The sequence below is a fragment of the Zalophus californianus genome, chromosome 1 (genome assembly GCF_009762305.2).
Source record: "Zalophus californianus isolate mZalCal1 chromosome 1, mZalCal1.pri.v2, whole genome shotgun sequence".
Classification (NCBI taxonomy): domain Eukaryota; kingdom Metazoa; phylum Chordata; class Mammalia; order Carnivora; family Otariidae; genus Zalophus; species Zalophus californianus.
The window spans coordinates 84,384,239-84,408,572 of NC_045595.1; the positions used below are offsets into that span (position 1 = coordinate 84,384,239).

Here is a 24,334-nt window from a genome sequence, read left to right on the forward strand (position 1 = left end):
AGACCAAAATATGCCCAACTCAGAATCTCCTAATTATTTCATCCTAAGATATAAGACGTCATTTAACCACATCCCGAGTACAGTCAATAAATTGAAACTGTAAGCTATTTGGGCATCATTTCTTTTTTTTTTTTTTTGACTTAAAGTTTTATTCATTTCATTTTGGTGAGAATATTTAAGTTCCTACTCTTAGTAAATTTCAATTATACAATTTTATCAACTATAGTCACCATAGTATACATTAGATTCTCAGACCTTATTTATCTTCTAACTGAAAGTTTGTCCCCTTTTACCAACCTCTCCCTAATCGCTTCATCCCTCAGCCTCTAGCAACCACTTTTCTACTCTCTGTTTCTATGAGTTTGACTTTTTCTTTTTTTTTTAGATTCCGCATATAAGTGATACCATGCAGTATTTGTCTTTCTCTGTCTGACTTACTTCACTTAGCATAATGCCCTCCAGGTTCATCCATGTTGTCACAAATGGTGGGATTTCCTTCTTTCTCATGGCTGAATAATACTTCATTGTATACATATTCCACATGTTCTTTATCCATTCATTCCTTATTGGACCCTTACATTGTTTGCATATCTTGGCCACTGTGAATAATACCGCAGTGAACATGGGAATGCAGATATCTCTTTGCTATCTTCTTTTCATTACCTTTGATTATATACCCAGAAGTAGAATAGCTGGATCATAGGGTAGTTCTATTTTTAATTTCTTGAGGAACCTCCAAACTCTTTTCCACAGTGGCTGCACAAATTTACATTCCCACCAACAGTGCACGAGGGTTCCCTTTTCTCTACATTCTTTCCAACACTTGTTATTTCTTGTCTTTTTGATAATAGCTATCTTAATAAGTATGAGCTGATATCTCACTGTGGTTTTGACTTATATTTCCATGATGATTAGTGATGGTGAGTACCTTTTGATGTACCTGTTGGCCATTTGTATGTCTTCCTCAGAGAAATATCCATTCAAATCTTATGCCTCCTTTTTAATTGGATTATTTGGTGTTTTGTTACTGAGTTGTATGAGTTTTGGCATTATTTCTAATCTGTTTTTTATCCATCCTCTGATAAATTGGAATCCTGGATTTGTATAAGCATTTTCAATGTCTTATTTTCCTCACACAAAGTTCTGCATACTTGAGAGATTTCCTTGAAAGGGTTTTTTTTAATGTCACTTATATCTCAAAAAAGCTGTTTTAAAAAGTCAAAAAAAAAAAAAAAAGAGGCTTTCCTTAATCACCAACCATTTTAGAGGGACATGTGATGAATGAGACCAGCATCACCCCCTTAATGAGGGCCTACCTGGGAAATCCTGGGCAGGTATAAGAAGGAACGGTACTTTGGATATCTTACCAGAGGCAGGGGCTATCAGTTCTCAGAGAGGAGCTGTATTGGCATGCTGAAGCCTGATCATACTAGCTTATGAAAGCTAATTGTTAAATTTGCGGGAATTGCATGAGCCCGTTGTTAAACCACTGGTACCTTGAAATCAGTCCTGATGAGGGTATTTACACCTCAGAAATTGACAAATGCCACAAATTAGTCTTCCCGGATCCTCACTCTATCCTCACCCTTACTTTGCTAGCACACCACTGATTAGCTGCAACTAATCAACTCTTGTCATTGACTTTTTGCCAAATGATAGGACTGATTCTGGCACAGATACTTACCTAACCATTCATTCTGCTCATGATTTCATAGGGGAGCAATATTAATATTAACATTTAGATCAGGTTTCTTCTAAGTTCCTACTGATACATTGTAGTGGACACAAATAAAGTAGTGTTGTGTCCCAGTTGTCCTTATATTCTTCCTAGAACTCTGATAAATGAGAAAGAGGAAAAACGAAGAAAAGAGGCACCTATTTTAAGGCTGTAATAAATTTTTGAACACCTGTGCACTGTTCGTGGGAATGCAAACTGGTGCAGCCACTACAGAAAACAATATGGAGGTTCCTCAAAAATTAAAAATAGAACTACCCTTTGATCCAGCAATCCCTCTTCTGGGTATACATCCAAGAAAATGAAAACAGAATATTGAAAAGAAATATTGAATATTGAATATTATTTGCACTCCCATGTTTATTGCAGCATTATTCATAAAACCAAGATATGGAAAACAGTCCATCAGAAAGGAAATCCTGGAAATCCAGGAAATTCCTAGAAAGGAAATTCTATCTGCCTTTTGCAGCATCATGGGTGAAATTTGTGGGCATTATGCTAAATGAAGTAAGTCAGAGAAAGATAAATACTGTATGATATCCCTTATTTGTGAAATAGAAACTGAGAGTAGGATGGTGGTTACCAGGGCCAGCGGTGGGGGGCAGGGAGTTGGTAGTGATGGGGAAAATGTTGGTTAGGGTACCAACTTCCAGTTAGAAGATAAATAAGTTCTGGGTATTTAATGCATAGCATTGCAATTATAGTTAACAATACTGTATTATACACTTGAAAGTTGCTAAAGAGAGTGATCTTAAATGTGCTCACCACAAAAAAGAAATGGTAATTAAGTGACATGAAAGAGATGTTATCTAATGCTACAGTGGTTATGGTGATAAGCATATCACAATATACATGTATCAAATCAACACGTTGTACACCTTAAACTTGCACAATATGTCAGTTATATCTCAAAAAATCTAGAAAAATTAAAATAATTTTTTTCATGTATTCTCACAGTGTCTAATATTCCTAAGATTTGTTGAAAGAAAACTTTAAAAGAAGCAAACTGTTAATGGAAGGAGCGTGAGAGGCTGATGTATGAAGTTAGACATGTTAGTTCTTGTGAGCCTCGGTTAACTTAAGTGGATCTTTCTGGGTTGTTTAAGATGGGGAAAAAAATGTGTGAAGGGGTGCCTGGGTGGCTCAGTGGGTAGGCATCTGACTCTTGATTTCTGCTCATGTCATGACCTCAGGGTTGTGGGATCGAGCCCCATGTCGGGCTCCACACTCAACAGAGAGTCTGCTTGAGACTCTCTTCTGCTCCGTCTCCCATTGCCCCCACCCCACTCACTCTCTCTTTCTCTCTCTCTCTCAAATAAATAAATAAACCCTTTTAAAAGAGGAAAAAATGTATGAAAAGGGGCATATAGCAGTCAACCAATATTTGGACTTTAAAAAGTACATTTTCTGGGATTCTTTTTCCATCTCACACAGATGAATACTTAGTGTCTCCCCATATTTTAATAGAAACAACAAAAACAAAAGGAAGATTTGCAGAAGCAGTGTACGATCTACTTTGTAGCTTCTCCTCACCACCCAATAAAAAAATAATTCTGATCAAATTCTACAAATTCTTTTCCTGAAACAATCTGTTGTTCAGGAAAGGCCAGGTTAAATGAACACGTCAGTAACCTCGACTTAAAGGTGTTTGAAGAGTTAACACTCTGAACCCGTACTGAGACTTCAGAGATGGGAATCAGAAGTTCCTGGTGGTCCTCTGTAGCTGTACAGATAGAAACCCAGAATTTAGTGGAAACCCAAGTCAGCTCTCATGAGAATTCTGTCTCTTTCTCACCCACGAGCTACAATATGAGAGCCCTTAAAAGATGGTGGGATCTTGAAGCCCATCTGCTCAATAAGCTGCAGACATAGGCGAGACATGTTGAGACTATTATTAGAGAAAGTTTTACTGTTTAAAATTCATCAGGGTACAGGAGGCCTTGTGGGAACTGAGGGAATGGAACGGGGCATTCTCATATCCCAGAATGTCACTTCAGATTCTTTGCTGGTCGCAGCATTATCAGATCTTCAAAACATGTAAGAGCCTTGCATTAAAGCTCCCTGGATGGATTTGGGAACATGTAGTTCAAATCCAGGGACTCCATTGAGTGGCTTGAGTGGCCATCCGTCTCAACCCAAGGCTGTGCAAGAGGTCGCTTAGAACTTGTTCATGAACTAGCACAAAAGATAAAGCAGGGTCAAAGCTGAATACAGGTCAGAATTAAATAACATCACATAGCTGAAGAATACATCACAATACCCAGCATGTTCAAAGTACTTATTATGAGAGGTCTACTAATTTTTGGTGGAGTTAGTATCGGAGTTGAGGTTGGAGTTAGAGTAGCCTTTTGTCTTGGTATAGGTGAAATATTTGGAATCCTTTTGGTGTCTCTGAAATCCAATCGCATGTTGGATGCCAACCCACTGGTATCTAAGTAAAACCTGGCACTAATTCTCCAACTAGATTATGAATTTCTTTAGCGAAAAGACCTATATCCTAAAGTTCCTTTATCCTCACAGCATCTAGCTCTGGACTCTCCACACACACAAAAGTGCGTAGTAAATGCTTCACTTCTCTCATTTGTTCAAAATTAGAGCCGGATACTCAAAGTCTTTCACAGGTGATTTAGTGAATCAGAAAGAGGGTAGAAGAGTCTCGGGAGGGAGCCAGAAGCTCAAGCTGCCTCCAACTCCTTCAACTGCCTTGGCCCTTTATTATTGTAGTCTACATAAAAAGCTGCCATTTGTGCAAATCTACATACCAGTGGTTTCAAGTGAAATTTGAATTAACTCACAGGACTGACTGCCATCTTGAAAACCCTCATGGAAGTTCTTATACTTCAACATCAAACTCTCACAGGTCGTTACACCTAGAGAGAATGCACAATAGAGACATTTCCCAGAAGCTGATAGAGACACTGTATAAAGTTTTTCCTTCTTATCAAATTAAAGTAATAAAGATATAACTCTAAAAAAAAATAGCTATCCACAGTCTGGTCCCAATTGGTCCAATGAGTGTTGAAGTGTGATCACCTCCATGACATGTCAACTTAGCTTCTCCAGGATGAAAACACTCAAGCATTGTTGATTCTCCTTTCTCCTAAGTGCTCACCATCACTCCAGAGCAAGGAAAACCTTTAATAAATGTCATAAAAAGCAGAACAAAACCTATTCGTGGTACTAATGGACATGGGAAATTCAAAGAGATGATCATGAAATTCTGGAAGATGAGATGCTTAACGAGTGTTTCCTGGTTACAAGGTGTTGTTTATGCCAACCCAATGAGCCATCTCCTCCATATAGGGGTGCCCACAAGGTATGCCCTGAGACTTGGTGATAATTACAGAGTGGCTAGAGGCCAGAATCTCAACCTCAATTGAGTAAGAGCCAAAATTATATCACCAAGCTCCTATTAATCAGGATTAACCTCCAAGGATGCCAACCCTGGAATCTGCTTCACAAATAAGCATCTTCATGTACACTTTTAAAAGAAAACAAAACACTCATTTTCTCAGATGGAATCATCTGGCTAGGTACCTCCGGGAAAAAATGCTTTAGTCCAATCACTAAAATAAACCAGTGAACGCCCTTAAAGAAGTTAGGGTGGGTCTAATGAAATGCCATCAGCCCACCTAATAAGCCTGTTCCTGAAAACTTTCTACGACTCTAATTTTTCTGGGAAATCTCTGCTTACAGCCAAGATAGGAAGCTGTTTCCATAGACAAATAGAGAATTGAGGTCCTCTGACACATATTTAGGCCAAGTAGGCACTTTTATTTCAATTACCTGTTTATTTCCAGAAAAGGAATTCTGTTCCTACTCGACTAGACCTAGGAATAAATTTTGTTTTACATGCCTTACAAAGTACCTTTGTCCAAATCATTTCCTTCTTGTCCTACTTGCAGAAAGGCTAAGAGTTAGCCTGAGGCCAGGGAATAAGGCAGAAACCTCCTTTGAGGCAAAGCTTAAGAGAATGTAAGAACCCTGAGGTCATAAATGTCACAACTAAGTTTGGAAGGTGGCAAAAATCCAGGGATGAGTCCACATCACTAGCAGGCACCTGCAATATCTTCTTTGGTTTGTCGCTTATAAGCACGGACTCCTTAGGATATCCCGGGTGATGGGAGTGCAAGCAGCAGAAGGTTTTCAGAGCTTTGAAATTTCTGAATATCTTTGAGATTTTTATTTTAATTTCCCTAAATCTTAACAATGAATCAATTCATAAGAAGATGGCCACTTGGATAAGTTGGACCTTTTAGAGGCAAAAATCCCTCCCAAAAGGATAATGACAGACCTTCAGATGGGTAGGTGAGTGTCTGTGGGTCACTACTTTGGGGAAATTGAGCTTCAGGCTTTCCATAATATAAAGAAGTTGCTTTAGAGTTTGTTATCATGAAAGGAAGCACAGTAAATCGATTTGCAAATGTTTAAATTGAACAGTTCATGAAAATCTACTCAAAGTATTTAGATCATTGCATTTTTTTGAGAAAGAAATCTCCCAGATGGTCAGAAAGACCAAAACCTTACTTATAGAATATACCTATGGGATACAATGTAAAATATGCCCTCTAATCACAGGGGGTATGTGTGTAAATACAAATAAATATCTAAGAGTCTGCTTGATCAAAGTTACTCTTCCAAGACATTTTCTGATCTAACTTATATAAAATATATTTTATGGACACCTGACTTTTATTTTAATCTTTCATCCCAAGTATAGATGGGTTTTTACTGAGCTCCGTGTCTTTAAATTATAACTCTTCATTTTGATCAGACTTTGTAGTATACATAAATTAGCAAACATGCACAGCATCTAGCTGTTAAAAACAAGTTGTTTTAATGAAAACATAACCTGAAAATCAAGCAGTATTTTTTGGAGGGAAAAGACATTGGTTGAAATAGCAGTGTCTTATTGACATTAAAAACAGTTGACATAACTCTGCAAGGATGCTGAAATTTAACTTTTGTATGTTTTTATTATACCCAGAGTATCAAAGATAACAGAATTTATTCATAGAATGGCAGTCATTGAATTCGGTTTTCTGGTACAATTTTCTTCCCATATAAACTCATAAAAAATGTGATGGGTGAACCATTAGGAATGCTTAAAGCAGCCCCTGATGTATGCCTGCACGGAAAGAACAGATAGATTGCAAAATGTTTATGCCTTTTACATTTTTTACAGTATTAATAAGGAAACACTGTGATTACCAATCAGAAAAGACTCCAGAGTGTTGCTTGTAAAGTGCACCATTATAAAGATTTATATCTGTATCTGGGGAGTAATATGGAGCATTGATATTTTAAGGAGCTCAATTCAAAAATTTCTTTATTCAGTGAAAGCCAGGGAGAGTGAAGCATCTTTTTTCCTGTGGCAGAACTGTGTGTATTGTGGTTAGTTGATGATTTACATGGTGGGAAGAAATAGACTTAGTCCCCAAGTACTCACCAAATGCTAGAAGATGGATTACAAGGGGGCTATGCAACTTTTCAGCACCATTGTCCATCGTAATTGGAGGTGAAATGAGTGTGGGATTACCTGCTTAGTGCCGAGTCCTGCATTGGCCCCCTTCTGACCTAGGCCCCATTCTGTGTCAAGAATGTATAGTGTGAGATGCCTGGGTGGCTCAGTCGTTAAGCATCTGCCTTAGGCTCAGGTCATGGTCCCAGGGTCCTGGGATCGAGCCCCGCATCGGGCTTCCAGCTCAGCGGGAAGCCTGCTTCTCCCTCTCCCACTCGCCCTGCTTGTGTTCCCTCTTTCACTGTGTCTCTCTCTGTCAAATAAATAAATAAAATCTTTAAAAAAAGAAAAGAATGTATAGTGTGTTAGGCCCACCCAGAGGCCCCAACCCCACCAGGGCAAAACCACCCACCATTCTCTGAGACTGTTTTAGCCATCCAGAGACATCTCATAAAGCCCTGGGAAGAGTGCCTCTGTATTACTCCAAGGTACTGCCACTGACTCCTACTTGGTATCTTCTGAGCAAATGCCCAGAGAGGATCGCATTTTCTAGTTTATAGTCCTAGTCGATACTCATTTTCCAAGTTTTCCAAACGATACCTAGGCAGAGCTTTACCATCAGTCCCATGACTTCCCAATCTCTAGTATAAAAGTACGACATATTAGTACTAATCTATTTTCAACCAGAATCTGTTAAAACAATCTATGCCAACCAGGATGCATTCTGCTACAAGTATCAGGATTTTTCTTGCCTCAGTCACCCTCGTCTGGAGGCCAGGAGGCCAGGCTGGTGCAGCAAATTGAGGAAGGTGTTAGGACCCAGGCTTCTTCCACCTTATCAGCATCTGTCTTCCTGCTGATAGTAGGATGACTGCTGTACTTCCAAGCATGACGTATACTCAGGCAGGAACACAAGGGAGAGGGGAAAGGCAAAGAGCAAGACTCCTTCTTTGTTCCAGACACCTTTAATATGGGAAGGGAAGCTCCTGTGACCATGCACAGCTGTAAGAAAGTCTGGGAAATCAGGTTTTGTTCGTGTTTTTTAACTGGGGACAGCAGCATACTGAATAAAGTTAAGACTCTGCAAGAATAGATGTTAGGTAACCAGTTGAGTCAGCCATATAATTTACTTTTTAAACCTCCAGAAGGAGTTGTTTCTTATAATGTCTAAAGCTGTGCAGTCCAGTCCAGTAGCCACTAGGCACATGTAGTTATTTCAGTGAATTTAAATTAAATTAAAAAATCAGCTCCTCACTCACACTCGCCACACTGAAGTCACTAACTGCATGTGCTAAGTGGCTCCCATTTTGGATAGTGCTGGCCCAGAGCCTTCTCCTCAGGAAATGGATGCCCCTGCCTTCTACATCCCATATGTTTCCATTCATAGCCATTTCCTTCACTTTCGCCTTCGATGAAAAAAAAATAGCAAGTCACCACCTTTCTGTAAAACTCTTTTAAGTTCATTTCATCACTAGGAAATCACCCCTTATCTTAGTTAGGTTCTTCCAAAAGCTGAGGCTAAGAAAAGCCTTGGGGGCAGGTAGTTTATATGGGAAGCATCCCACCATCGCCAGAACAAAACAAACATACACAGACATGAGCGAAGGGATGGAGGAGTGAGAATAGGAAAAGGAAAGACTATAAAGATGGGTCGTTGAGGTTGCTGCTGCAGGCAGGGTGTCTCAACTCCCCTGGGACCTCTGAAGAACACAAAATGCTTCCCAGGACCCCCGTTCAAAGGAGTCTAGGGCACTAGCTCCCACAGCCCCTTGGTTGAGGTTTGCCCCTGCTGGGCTAACTCCCTTTTCCCTCCAGGCTATCTCTACATACTGGCTGAATAGGATTCCCCAGCTTTTTTTTTTTTTTTTTTTTTTTTTAAGTAAGCTCCATGCCCAGAAGTGGAGCCCAATGTGGGGCTTGAATCCACAACCCTGAGATAGAGACCTGAGCTGAGATCAAGAGTCAGACGCTTAAGCTACTGAGCCACCCAGGCACCCCAAGTCTCCCCAGCTTTGAAGAAACATGTCAGGCATAAAAGTGGGTGGCTATGTGGCTGGAGCTGAAGGGGATCCTGTCAGAGTGCACAGCACTAGCTATCAACACTATTGCTGATATAAGGGATGAGTCTAGGAGATGGGACATAGCACCCCAGATCTGTTACACACTCCACCCTCATTGCTGCTGACTAAATTTTAGGCTTAGTTCTCTTTGTACAGGATTTTGGCCCTACTCAACCACAGGCATCTTGAGGAGCTCTAGAGTTTACCAATAGACTTGCAGCCAATGTTAGTCACGATTAGTCTTTGTATCTTTCTCTTTCTCCACTATAACTGGGATTAAGAGCTTAAGTCATTAGAAAAGAAAAGAAGAAAGAAAGAAAGAAAGAAAGAAAGAAAGAAAGAAAGAAAGAAAGAAAGAAAGAAGAAAAAGAAAGAAGAAAGAAAAGAAAAAAGAAAGAAGAAGAAAGAAAGAAAGAAAGAAAAAAGGAAGGAAGGAAGGAGAGGCAGGGAAGGAGAGAGAAAGAGAGATGAAGAGAGGGAGAGAGAGGAAGGGAGGAAGAGGGAGATGGAGAGAGAGAGAGAGGAAGAGAGAAAGAAAGAAGAGAAAGAAAGAAAGAAAGAAAGAAAGAAGAAAAGAAAGAAAGAAAGAGAAAGAAAGAAAGAAAAGAAAGAAAGAAAGAAAGAAAGAAAGAAGAAAAAAGAAAGAAAGAAAGAAAAAAGAAAGAAAGAAAGAAAGAAAAAGAAAGAAAGAAAAAAGAAAGAAAGAGAAAGAAGAAGAAAGAAAAAAAAGAAGAAAGAAAGAAAGAAAGAAGAAAGAGAAAGAAAGAAGAAAAGAAAGAAAGAAGAAAGAAAGAAAAAAAGAAGAAAGAAAGAAAGAAAGAAAGAAGAAGAAGGAAGGCAGGAAGGAAGAAAGGAAGGAAAGCAGCAGCAGGCAGTAGCAGCAGCTGTTAAATTAATGTCACACAATGTAGTTTGTATCAGTATGTTTGGCGAATTGAATGGGGTTTTCCTGTAAGAAGAGCAAATGCCTCTCTCACAACCCAGCATTTGCCCTGATGCTGCTTCAGAGCAGACCGCTGACACAGGGCTGAGATTTGAAGGATTCCAGGCATGGCTCCTCTTCCATAATTTATCCCATCCATTCATCCACCTCAACCTGGAGGTCAACCATTAAAAAGCTCTGCTCTGGCTTTGCAACCTCAGAGTTCTCCATTAAAACCAACTGCTCCTGGAGGCGAAGGTCTGTCACCACAGAGTGGAACTGGTTTGAGGTTTGGCTTTATGTGACAGTTGGGAGAGGACACAGAGGAGCTCAGTTTACGGAGGGGGAACTTGATCATGAGAGACCACAGAAGGCAGCAGAAGGCACAGAACTGCCTGAATCAGAGAGCTCCGTGCCCTTGCACCCTCACCTTCCCCATCTGTACCTAGAGACAGGAGCACTGATAGAAGGCACCAAAGGCAGACTTTCATTATGTTGCTCTGAGCCAAGAATAACCTTGGGTAAAATTGGCTTATTCATCCATTCAATATTTCTTGAGCACCAGGCCTGGTGCTAAACTCCAGATGCACAGTGATGACCAGAACAAAAATTGTCCAGACTTCAAGAAGCCTACAGTCCTAATAGGGAAGACTTTCAAAAATCCGGTAAATAAATGAGTTAAGTAAGTACAAAGTCTAATAACTCACAAGGGAAAAGAACAAGGTCCCGTTTGACCTGCCTTCTGAGGAAGTAACACTTAAACAGAGGCCTTGAAGGATGAGGTAAGGAGGAGAAAGAACATTCCAGAAAAGAGGGAGTCTATCTGAAGATCATATGGACTAGGAGAAGGGCTGGGTGTCACTAGAACAGCAGATAGGATGAGTGCATAGAGAAAGAGAGAGGCTAGGTCTCTCTAATAAGGCCCTATGTGGGGGCCTTACTAGACCTTCATGCCTCTTGTTTCACAGTTCTAGAACAAAATCCCACATTCCCAGTTTTTCCTTTGTACTTGGGTAATTCCCGTGCACCTTCTCTGCCTGACAGTAATAATGACAACAAGCACTAATATCATGTGACGCCTATATGATTCATATAGGGCTTACACACTAGCATTTATTTATTTACTACTATTACTACAGTTAAATAGAAAAATAATAACACTTAAGGGAAATGCCTGGACCCTTGGGTGGATTATCTCCGTTCATTCTCAACACAAGACTTTAGAGCGAGAATCACCACCCCCTATTTCACAGATGAGGAAAACAAAGCTGAACTAGGTTAAGAGTTAACCCCAAGTTTGCACCGCTAATAATGTAGGTATATCTGACTCTAAAACCCACGCTCAGAACCAGGGGTTGGCAAACTACAGCCCATGGGCCAAACACTGCCCACCACCACTTGTTTCTGTAAGTATAGTTTTTTTAGAGCTCAGCCATGCGCATTCATTTGCATCGTATCTCTGGCTGCTTTCCCACTACAATGGCAAAGTTGAGAGACTGTATGGTCCATAAGGCCTAAAATATTTACTATCTGGGCATTTATGGAAAAAGTTTGCTGACACCTGCTCTAGATAGGACAAGGGCTTTTATTCAGACACTCTTGGAATCCCCTTGGGATCAATTCTCTAAAATAACAAGCATCTATGTTTAGCTGAATATTTTTTCTGAGGAAAAGGTCCATGGCTTTCATCAGATTCTCAAAAGAATTTATGGCTTTAAAAAAAAAATTAAGGGGCGCCTGGGTGGCTCAGCTGGTTAAGCGACTGCCTTCGGCTCAGGTCATGATCCTGGAGTCCCGGGATCGAGTTCCGCATCGGGCTCCCTGCTCAGCAGGGAGTCTGCTTCTCCCTCTCACCCTCCTCCCTCTCATGCTCTCTGTCTCTCATTCTTTCTCTCAAATAAATAAAATCTTAAAAATAAAATTAAATAAATAAATAATAAATAAAATTAAGAGGTCAATTGAACCAGAAGATGTTCTAGTACAGAGATTAAAATTTGTGTGGTCCCCACCCCATCAGGGGAGAATGTGCTGGAAAGTTGGGAACTTCTACCTGGGAATTTGTTTGAAATGCAAATTTCTACTAAATTAGAAATCCTGGGGATGGGGTCCAGCACTCTGTGTTTAAACAAGTCCCCCAGGTCGTTCTGAAACTTGCTTAAGTGTGAGAACCTCTAAACTCACTGACTCACCTAAAGTCAAAACTCACAAGACCAAAATAATGAAAGCATTGAATGCCTACAAATGAAAACTCTTCGGTTTACCCATAATTTTTTGTATTTTATGGAGGGGGAGTGGCGTATTTAAACAGATACTTGAAGTTGTCATCTCATCCATTGGCTAGGACTGTCACTGTGGCTTTTAAAACTGAACATTTAAGTTCATCCGAGATTTGAAATTAAAGAACATTTCAGCATTTGGCTTTCTTGCCTTTCAACATTGGACTCTCATTTAGGCTGTTCAGACTGATTGTTAATGGCCAGCTAGGGTAAACCCCTCCGCAGACGCCACACTGTGAAAAACATACTAGAGACCACCATCTGGCCCATTCTTTTTTAGTGACACAAGTGACAAAATGGTCAAACATAAAAATTCACTGCCTCGGAACTAGAATTTTCCTCCAACAAACTAGCTCACTGTGGCAAGTGTGCCTATCCCAGCCACCGTCTACAAACCCATTTCTGGCCCAGACCTGGGATAACTCCACCTCATGGCCCTTCAAACCTTACCTCACACTCTACTCTCCACCGTTTGCTCACAGCAGAGCTATTTCTTTCTGGCTTCGAAATCATGACCATTACTTCAGAGATGAAAATAAGTTTGTTGGTATTGTTGTCATTTCAGATGATAGTTTTACATGAAAATAAGATGATTCAGGAGGCTATGTCATTTTCCTTTTCTATGTTTTCTTTTAATTCTTAGGACTGCCTGATCAGAGGTGCTTTCTCTTTTATGCACTCAGGCCGTTTGGGGGAAGCCTTGCCCTTGGTTTGGATGAACTCATCCACAGAGCTATCTACCTACAGATGAATGCAAAGCTAACCAGCTGCCCAGTTCAACCATAACTTCACAGCATTGTCTTCCAGCTCAGAGCCCCATGCAGGGTTTTTCATTGTCTATACCCCTCCTGCAGCGATTCCAGAAGTTTCACATAAACCTATCCTACACCTGCATAATTTAATAATTATTATATCAATATTTAATTACCCTCCACCTGCATAATTTAAATCAATTTTTTTGCTTGTTTTCTCCATTTGGAGCTCAGGGTGTATGAAGCAGGTGTGCTTCACACACCCTGGCATTTTGGCATTTTCTGGAAGATTCCCTCTATAGCATTAACAAGATCTCTCTGCCTGGAAGCGGAAGAGAAGTGTTGTGTGTGGCTCATTAGTGCAGGTAACCCTGGTCTGGTAAGGACCCTTTTGGTGGTTCAGCGGGATTTGGTCTATATTTGCCCACGACCAGCTGGAGAAAGTGCACTACGCTACTCGTTCCTTTCATTTCCTCAGTAACTTCCTACATGCTATGTTTACTCACTCCTTCCACACTGTTTTCTTCAGATACCCACTAAAATCAGTATTCCTGAAAAGACTCCATGGCTACCAAATCCCTCTTATTAGAAGAAGAATAACAGCAGATTATGATAAAAGCAAACAGTGCCAGGCACTGTTCTAATGCCTGACAGAAGTTACCTCATGTGATCTTCAGAACAAAGCTGTGAGAATCTGGGTATCATCCCCATCTCACAGCTGAGAAAACTAGGTTCAGAGTGGCTAGATAACGTGTCCAAGGTTACACAACTAGCAAATAGGGAAGCTGGGATTTGAACCACCCTGCCGCCTTGCTTAGGTCTAAAGACAATACTACTTCCTTGCATTTTGTCTTCTTTCCTTGGGCTCTTGTCACAGGCTTGGTGCACATTTTCCCCAACTGCCTTCATCCTCCTATTATCTGAAGTTCAGATCACCTGTGGTGATCTTTTTCCTCCACTGCCAGCTGTGCCCCCATTAGCACTATGTATCTCTCTACTGTCCGATGTTCCAATGATTTGTGTAGTTTTGTTGCTCCCTCTTTTATTTTTTTTTTATTTTTTAATGATTTTATTTATTTATTAGAGAGAGAGATCGAGAGAGAGAGCACAAGCAGGGAGGGAGGGAGAAGCAGGCTCCCCACTGGGCAGGGAGCCCGATACAGGGCTCGATTCCAGGACCCTGGGATCATGACCTAAGCCGAAGGCAGACGCTTAACGACTGAGCCACCCAGGCGCCCCTTGCTCCCTCTTTTAAATTACAAGGCACCAGTCAGTTTCCATCCTTGAGTGCTTATCCCAAGGTCTTGCAGAGACCACAGGCTCCATAAACACTCATTGATCGCAATCACAGAAAAAAAGAGAGAAAGAGATCAGGAAAAACAAAAACAAAGAAAAGAGTCTCAAGCAAAAAGGAAAGAACTTTCCCTTTACCTCAGAATCCCCCTTTTTTTCCCTTCCAGCTATTTCTACTTACGCAACAAGGATGAGTTGCCCCTGGAGCTGGGCCACTTTCAAGCCATGTGACCTTCACCAAGTTATCAGACTTCCCTGAACCTGTTCCCCCACTTTGAAAAAGTAAGACATGGAAAGTTTGGACTTAGGAGGCATTTATGAAAGCATGGGTTACGTAAGAAGCGCTCAACGAAGGCTAGCTTCCTTCCTCAGGACCAGGAATTGCAACTGCGTGTTGAGGACATGAGCAGGCACATAGTCTGGCAGTTTCAGGTAGCTCAGCTCCATTTAAGAAGAGGGGGTGAGGGCAGCTGGGTGGCTCAGATGGTTAAGCGTCTGCCTTCGGCTCAGGTCATGATCCCAGGGTCCTGGGATCGAGTCCCGCATCGGGCTCCTTGCTCCTTGGGAGCCTGCTTCTCCCTCTGCCTCTCTCTCTCTCTCTGTCTCTCATGAATAAATAAATAAAATCTTTAAAAAAAAAAAAAAAAAGAAGAGGGGGTGATTTCCTGGGGCACAAAAGCTATGGATATGATGTCAGTGGGGGGTCGGGTCCAGGGGCAGATTCAGATTTTGTGAGTCCTAAAGCTTGTACAACTTGGGGGACTCGTTAAGCAAAAGAATATCTTACTTTTGCAAGTTTTACCAAAAGATAGAGCCACGTGAACCCATTGCTGGGGCCCTCCCGGGATCTTGGAAGGGGGCTGTGCCAAGAGCTTCGTTCATTTTCTGATATTTCCACCTCTGGTCAGGTCTCAAGGCAAAGTTCGCTCCCAACTTTGAAGCAGATCACATATCATACAGCTTGGTAGTTAGGGTTGGACACCAATAAATAAAGTTCAAGGAGGCCCAGATCAGTTTTTTAATCTTCCCTTTGGTCTTGCCTCAATGGAGCTTTCCCTTTCCTTTGTTCTGGAAAAGTTTCTGGGTGAATGAACCCCTTTTCCTTCACCTGTCTCCAGTCAGAGCACATCACTGCACTCACTCATCGCCTCTCTAAATTTCCAAGGGCAGCACCATTTCTTGGCTCACAGGAATCAATTTGCCTCTTTAAGATTCTACCCAAACTTGCCCCACACCTGTGGTTGTAGAAGCGGCTGGAAACCAGGAACCCCGGGTTCTGCCTCCTACTAGCGAGGGACTCACTGGACCCCCTAAGGCCAATTGCTGGGGCCTCGGAGTCTTGATTCCTCACTCTGTAAAACGGGGTGGCATACTGGGCATTTTCCTTATACCCCCACCTCCAGATATCCTATGAACTGACAGGGGATGAGAGATGAATCGGGTCATGCTTTTTAAAGCCTTGGCACTCTTGAGTGGAAATGCAATGTTTAATTACAAGAAAGATGTCTTCTCAGGCTAAGAGTTCATTTCTTTCTTTCTTTCTTTCTTTCTTTCTTTCTTTCTTTCTTTCTTTCTTTCTTTCTTTCTTTCTTTCTTTCTTTTTCTTTCTTTCTTTCTTTCTTTCTTTCTTTCTTTCTTTCTTTCTTTCTTTCTTTCTTTCTTTCTTTCTTTCTTTCTTTCTTTCTTTTTTTCTTTTTTAACAAAGATTCTGGGAGCAAATTTAGCTGGAGCTTGTATGTGCAGCATTCAGCACTCATGGTCTGAGAAATGTTTATCTTAGAAGAACACGCTGAAGTGTGGTTAGAACAAGGGAAGGAATAAAAGGAAAGTGAGATCATTATCATATTTACTGACACTTAAAAGGAAAAAAGGAAAGAAAGAGAGAAAGACAGAAGGTGATCCTAATGAGAGAAAACCAATAGAGAAATACAAAGATAAAAGTTTAAACTTGAACGTTTACAGAAATGTGCCACCCTGGCTTTGCCCTTTCTTGATTAATTCTTTATCATAAGTGGAATTATGATATTCTCCGACATTCACAGTTTAAAGAAGCTGGGCCCGGGGGAAGCAGGGTCACTCACGAGAGACACCATAGCTCGTTTGCAGGAGAGATGAGATGAGAGTCTAGTATCTTGACTCCCCCTGGAGAGGTCTTTCCACTACACCACACTGACTATAGAGAACAACTCAGCCTGAGAGAAAAGTCTACTGATATGCCAATTTATTAATTTCCAGTATATATAGTGCTGGTATTCTTAGAATTTTCAACCGTGAGACCTCCGAGGTCTGCTTTCAACAAATTTATTTGTAACTAACAGCATTCTTCATACAAGCTGCTAGTAACTCTTTAAACTAGAATGTTCTCATTGTGCTGTAGGCAAATGTCCCTGCCCTCTAGAGGTTGACAGTCTTAGTTGAAGAAACAGAGTGTAGGCACATCAAAAATTGACAAATAATCCAGACGAGATTAAGATTCAGCCATGAAGGGTCCTGGGCGACGCTGGAGGGGTTTGGGAAAGGAGCCATCCTGGAGTCTGGAGGAAGTGGGCCTTCAGCTCGACGTGAAGAGCTAATGAACTCAGAGACAGGACCTGAGAATGCACGGCCGGAATAAGGAACTTTGCAGCCAAAGACCTGGAGATAGGAACTGTAAGATATAGGATCAGTGAGTTCTCCAGTCTGGCTCGATTTGAGACTTGGTGCACAGAAAATAGTATGCAAGGGTGGCAAGAGTTTGGGCCAGACTGGGGAAGACAAAATTACATTTGAGCTAAAGGAGAAGAGACTTCATCTGGGGGGTGAAAGGAGTCATGGAGTTTTTGGTAATGACATGATGAAACTGTTGGAATTCACCCGGCACGATGTGCAATAAGGATTCTAGGGCAAAATATTAGTAGGAGAGAGATTAGCTGGAAAGCTTTTCAGGTACAGAGTGATCTTGAGCAGCTTACACATGCCTCCTAACTCTCAGTTGTAACCCTCCTTTAAGCAGAACTTTTCCTCAGGAATAGGGGAGAAGGAAGCTTTGACTGCATCACAAAGACCAACGTAGTCGTGTGCCCATCGGTCGGAAGTCATAGTCACTGGAAAGTTAGGGGCTGTCCAGCTTGGAAGGGCTGCCCCCTCCAAAATCCTTCTCAGGCCGTGTTAATATCCAAGGGAGAAGCTAAAATTATCACAACAGTCATGAGAATGAGGGAACTGGAATCAGAATTAGCACGACTCAAAGTCCGGCCCCAGCCTCTAGCCCCCCCACTCCCCAGCACTAACTGCTGCCTCCAGGCAGGGCCAAGAGGAAATCCACAGCCACAGTGGCTGTTTGTTCGAGCCCGGCTGGCAGTTCACCAGGGCCAGCCGGGCCACACGCACAACCACAACTGTCAGTTGAAAGAGGAGGAAGGACACCTGGGGGGCTTCAACCTTAAAATAAGATCTGTGAACTCTTGCAAAAAAAAAAAAAAACACCCTCTGGGCGAGCTGCCTCTCATTATGTTTATATTCCTCTTGGCTTTGGACTTCTACACCCCTGCAGCTAGTGAAGTAAATGCTGGAGCGGAATATGCCTTAATGGAAGGTTTTCTCTTTACTCTATGGCATGTGCCCATGCACAGAAGAGCGAGGTACCCAGGACTTATGCAGCAAGACTAAAGAAAACGCCAGTTGGTATCTGTAGCAGGAAAAAACATTGCTCAAATTTAGTTCAGTCTCCGAATAACCAAGACATTGTTTGTGTCTTCCCTAAAATGTTGGTCTTTTACCCACCAAACTTTTGCTTAGGCAGGTGCCCCTCTGCATTCTCTCCATCTACTGACACCCTCTTTGTCTTTCAAATTCCTTCTCTGCCTGTCAGCCTTCTCCTCCAAACCTTCCCCAGGGCATGTCAGCCCACAGGGGCACCTCCATAATACTGCTCAGTTAACCCCCATAATATTAAGTTCCTACTGTATGGCCAACACTTTGCCAGATGTCAGAAAAAAAAAAAAAAAGGTGCCTACCCCCAAGGAACTCACTGTCCCTTTGAAGACATGAACGCATGAATAGCTGGCCTTAGTAAAATGAGACCAGTGACCTAACGGGGCACGCATATTAAACATTAGCCTTCCTGCCTGCCTAGAGCCTTTGCTAAGGGAGCAGCTTAAACTGCTATGTTCATACCATATGACCCCACTGTCCTCCAGATACAGCTGATGGACCAGTGAAGGGCAATAAAGCCAAGGATGGCCAATAGGCAGGCTATCAGGCAATCGGTAGCCTACCAAGTAGCTGGGCTTAAAGCAGTTGGCTCACACAGAGCTGAACCAATCAAATCCCGATTCTCGGGAATTTAAAATAGAAACTATGGCAAGAACGGGGCCACAATGAGCAGGACTAAAAGCTGAAAGGTTGTGAGGTAGGAGGAGGCAGACGACCATGATGGGTCTTAGTGAGCTCTGCGACAACCACGCTCTTCATTAATATTTAATGAGTGCCTACTACATGCCAGATTTTGTTGTCATTATTCCCATTTCATAGTTGAGGAATCTAGGACTTAGATGAGGTAATTCACTTTCTTTGTGTCTCAATTCAAATATGCTTTCCTTACAGAGACCACCACCTGACCCTCCTCGTCCACCCTGTCGATGTCCTTTTCAACCTTGATGCTCAAAATGTGGCCTGTGGGCCAGCAGTAGTAGCATCAATTGGGAGCTTATCAGAAATGCAGCATCTTGGCCCCACCCCAGACCTATTGAAGTATAACGTGCATTTCAACAAGATCCCCAGATGATTTGTTTCCACATTAAAGTTTGAGAAGCACTTCATATTCACTTATGTTACTTATACCACTTTATATTGCTCAGACAGTCCATAATTTTTATTAATTTTTATAGTCATTTTGAATACAGCCCTGAATAGGTAATTTTTTAAAAATAAGATTGTAGGTTCCATAAGGGCTTGGGTTTTATTTGAACTTGACCACCTCACCTCTTTATCCTCAGAATTTAAAACACATGGTAGGCATTTCAAAAATATCAGTTGAATAAACAGAGGAATGAATGATTTTGCCCAAGATCTTACAGCTAATAAATGCTACTACTTGGGACTTCAAAACCCAGTAGGTGGTGGATTCCTGTTTGAAGCACTCATTCCTCCAGTTTCTGAGAGGGCTGGAGGCTGGCTGATGGCAATGACCTGAGCCATTCCCTAGGAACTGCCCTCGGCAGCCCCATCCATGGTTACACCTCCTGCCCAGGACCAGCCTGCACCCAGGGACTAGTGGATGGAGGCATACCAATTCTCAGCCCCTCTTCCCTCAATTCAGGGCAACTCAGAAGGACCATCCCGGCTCCAGAGCTCCCCACTGGATGCTGAGGATTTGTGCTGTGGGCTTTGTGTTCAGCTTCTCCCTCTGCCCAGTCCTGTGTCCTTCCCTCTCAGGAGTCGATCCTAAGGTCATGTCCCTCCAACTTTCTGTCCTCAAAACTCCATCTCAGAGTGTGTCTCCCAGGGAATCTTACCTGAGACCAACAGCCCCATGGAGAGAGGTGGAGTCACATTGATGGTGGGCCATCTGAGCAGATCCAGGAGCTCCTGCGAAGGAGCTGCCTTGGATTATTTCCAGATTCCAGGAGGGTCAGTTCTTCCTCCTCTGGAGCTCCCAAAACATCTGTAAGTGAGCTTCTATTCCTGCAGTGGAAGTGACTATGTCAGGGAGGTATGAGGAGGAGTCTGTGGAAGTTCAGAGGGAGTGAGAATGATTTTAATGCAAAGGATAAGAGAGGCTTCTAATTGTGTAACTATTGCATCTGATACAAGATCAAAGCCAGGTAGCAGTATAACTCAATAAGCAGTGGACACAAAGTACACCAGTAATAAATATTTACCAGAGCATACCTTACCAGACACAGACACCGAAATACCAAAATTGACATATAAATAAAGAAAAATGACTGTTTTTCTCCTACTGAAGTCATGAATTAGCATTTGCATTTTAGCCATAAAGTGCACAATACATTCAAACTAAAATCTCAGCATTGGAAGGTGGGTGAACTGGCCTTAAGTAATATTCAAGAGGGGTTTTGGTGACTGAAGTCCTTAAAGGACCTACCAGTAGATCCCATTCAATAGTCCTGAAGGCAGGGCTCCAGAGAGAAAGAAAACAGTTAAGCAGGACTGGTATCTAAATAATGTACAATATCAGCCATCTATCAGTGTATGTGCTTGTTATCTCGCCAGTGTTGGAAACACAATAGGGCTTCCCATTACCCCTCTACCCAAAATAACTAAAACCAGAAAAAATAAATAAAACACAGCTCTTAAAGCACTGGACATCAGATCACAAAGGACAATGATCCCTGAGATACAGAAAATAAATAAGGTAAGCCCAACAGTTGCTCCAGATTACTACCTGGAGAAAATTTCTAGTCCATGGTATGGGGTGGGGAACTCTGGGCAGATCCCAGTGGTCTCCCTGAGTTGAGGAGACTGGGAGTCTAGGGAAATCAAGGCAGCTACAATTCACATTATCTAATCCGAGAGGAAAGCTCTGTACAGGGAGAGAATTTCATCGATCTGCAGAGGGTCCCTCTCAAGTATTCAACTGAGGACTAATCAGTGCACATGAGATTAAGAGGAAACAGTGCCCAGTAGCAGGGAAAAATGGGCCCTGCTTGAAACACAGCTCTGATCCCATGTACCAAAGCTTAAAAGCCAGACTTGGAAGGATGGATAACTTGACCGTGTCTCAGAACAAAGCTCAGCAATACAGAAATACAAAAATATCCAGCACCCAAAAAGATAATATTCACAATGGCTGGCATTAAATTAAAAATTACCAGGCACACAAAGAAGCAGAAAATGCAACCCATCTGGGTCAATTGAAACTGACCCAGAATGACACAGATGATAGAATTAGTAGACAAGGACATTAAAACAGATAATATAACTGTATTCCAGATATTCAAGAAGCTGGAGGAAAGACTGAACATGTGAAGCAGGGGCATGGAAGGCATTTTTTTTTTTTTAATCAAGCTTCTAGAAATGACACACAGTGGACTGAGGCATGAGGTCTGCACTTAGAATCCTCAAAAGCCTTTGTGCTCTTCCGAGAGAAATCAAAAACTCAGCCATTATTCCTCTCTTTAACCCTTCCATCCCTGAGGAGAGCCCTCTAGGGCTGCTATTCGAGGCCCCAGGCAGCAAAAGGGGCCCCTTCAGACCTCCTATCAAGTTTGGCGCTTTGGGGTGTATAAAGTGAGACCAACTGCCACAAAGGGGCAGCAGTTCGCTTCTCATAAAGCAACCAGTGCCAGGAAGAGCAAGGGATGGGAGGCCATGGGATGTGAGTTCTGGTCCCCTCTGGCCCCCAAGCAGCTGTGTGTCTTTGGGCCAGCCCGCTAACCTCTCTGAACCCCAGTTCTTTAATCTGGAAAATAAGGATGATGATGATAATAACAATAATGCTCACTTTGTAAGATTGTTGAGGTAATTCAGTTGTGTGAAATGCATCTAAAAGTTCTTTGTAAAGTCCACATATTTGTAATTACTTTCACATACCACAAAAGCCAGGAGATATGTATCAGCATCTGTGGGTATGTCACATGTTCTTCCTCAACCCCCAACCCTACCCCCAGGAATCTCTTAATCATCTTTATCTTTTTATTGCCATGCCTCTGACATTCCTTGGGGCTTCTTAGTTCATAATAAATAAGATAAGAGCAAGTAAGACATTATTTAAACAACTAAGAATGGGAGAAAAATTTTAAAAGCTTGCTATTCTTGTTCTCCATGTTGTATAACAAACCACTCTAAACTTAACGGTGTAAAACAATAACCCTTTTATTATGCTCCCCAATTCTGTGGGTAGGATTTGGACGGCACTCAGTGGGAATGCCTTGTTGCTGCCCCACCATGTCTGGGGCCCCAGCCGAGCAGACTGGAACTGTTGCAGGCTGATATCATCTGAAGGCTTCTCTCACATGTCTGCACCTGATCTGGAATGCCTTGAAAGCAAGGCTCAGCTAGGACTACTGTCCACATCATCTTCACGTGGCCATTCTATGGGCATGGTCTTCTCATAGTATGTCTGGGTTCCAAGAAAGATCATCCAGAGAGAGTGTCTAGAGAGGAAAGTTTGTACAAGAACCAAGTGCAACGCATGGCCTTTATAGCCTAGTCTTGATAGTCCACCATTGGTAGAAGCACTTACGAACCCACCCAGATTCAAGGGAAGGGGACTTAGACCCCTTCTCAATGGGAGAAGTAGCAAAATAATTGGGGCCATATTTTAAAAGTGCCAAACTTGATATCTAAATTCTGCATAGCAGAAGTAACACTGAGGCTTAGTCGAGTTTCCAGGACAAATGATGGTCAATGGCACCATCTTTCCCTAGATTAATCTAACCCAAGGAAACCTTATCTTCGATAGTCCATCTCTCTGGGTTATCTGGATCATCATTTACATCAATCCCTTTGCATTGTGACCGAGGATTGCAAATGTGGCGTAGTGGCAATCATGTGAAATTAGGCCTGGCTTGTTAGAAGCCTAAAATTCAAACCCTCCTACAAAATTATTAGCAGGTTGGAACCAATTTCAGAGTTGCCCTCTGACCTTAATTCAAATGACTTTAGGACACTCAAAAAAAGAAACTGTTTTTTCCTGAAGCAAAATGAAAATCTCCGAGAATTTTAACTGACAGTGTGTTTGTCTTAGAATCCCTGGTCTTCAGGGGTTACTCCAAAGAAAGTCAAAGCTAATAAAACATGTGTTCTAATAAGTGACATAAGTAGAAACTAGCCTGTTTCTGCAGGTATTCGGTCTGATATTTTTCAAGTTCTATGGAAAAAATGACAAGCCTGATCTGAATCAGAAGGATCTGGGCTCAGTATTTATAGTAGCATAGGTGGGATGTGTTAGGATACAAAGTTGTCCAAAAGAGTTAGCACAGGAGCTGGAGAAAAACTCTGCCCTAGGGAACATGCCAAAGTCACCCCAAAAAGTTACGCTCAAGCTAACTGAGGAAACTGGCATAAGCTGGAATGCCAGTGTTGGGAGGCCCTGTCCATTGGGTTTGATTTGAACAAAAATACAGCCTCTGACTGAGAAAAGCAGAATCACTGAAAGGGACGTCCCTTGTAAGAAGAAACGATGCGATGCCAGGCCCCAGCATGGTGGGAGAAGTGGACAGACAACTGCCTTTCTTAGCAAAGAAGAATCAGTGACACCTCCCAATTTCTTTATTTATACATGAAATGTGTGCAAGACCCATGAGTTAGAAAGACAATGGGTGGTTGGAAATGTGAACCCTAGAGCACATCTATCTCCATTTGAATATGAATTGTCGACTTCTCGGGCTGTGTAACCTTGGGCAATTATCTCAGTCTCCCTTAAGCTTGAGTATCCTCAACTATAAAGTGGGGGAAAAAAATCATATTAGTTCTCTCAGTGTTCCTGACAATCTATGTAAACATTTAACAGTATAATTCATTAAATGTATCCTTAAGTCTGTTTTTTTTTATCGTGTTGCATCTTTTCTTATAATTTTTCTTAGTTTCATTTTGTAAAGCTGTATGCATATTACAGAACATTTGAAAATTAGAGAAATATACACGGAAAAACAAGTCACCTGTAATCCTGCCACCCAGAGCAATTTCTGTTAACATTTTAGGATATTTCATTCAACCTTTCTGCCATGCATTTTCTCTCTCTGAGATCTCACCAAGGGTATAATTTTGCATGCTGTATTCTGCCCTTCTCATCACAGAATCGGTATTTTCCATGTAACGAAAAATCCTTCCTGAACATCCCTTTGAACGGTTGTATGGTCTTCCATTTTATATTCGTGGGACTTGCTTAACT

General features: G+C 41.8%; 1 long non-coding RNA gene across 1 annotated transcript; it reads right to left on the reverse strand.

The window, feature by feature from the left end:
• Nucleotides 1-3,634: 3,634 nt before the first annotated feature.
• On the reverse strand, nucleotides 3,635-5,683 carry LOC113918498. The gene is made up of 3 exons (XR_003518586.2): nucleotides 5,604-5,683; nucleotides 4,531-4,605; nucleotides 3,635-3,910 (listed from the first exon to the last, which is right to left on the reverse strand). It is a non-coding gene; the product is annotated as an uncharacterized LOC113918498 (long non-coding RNA).
• Between the last annotated feature and the right edge of the window lie 18,651 nt (nucleotides 5,684-24,334).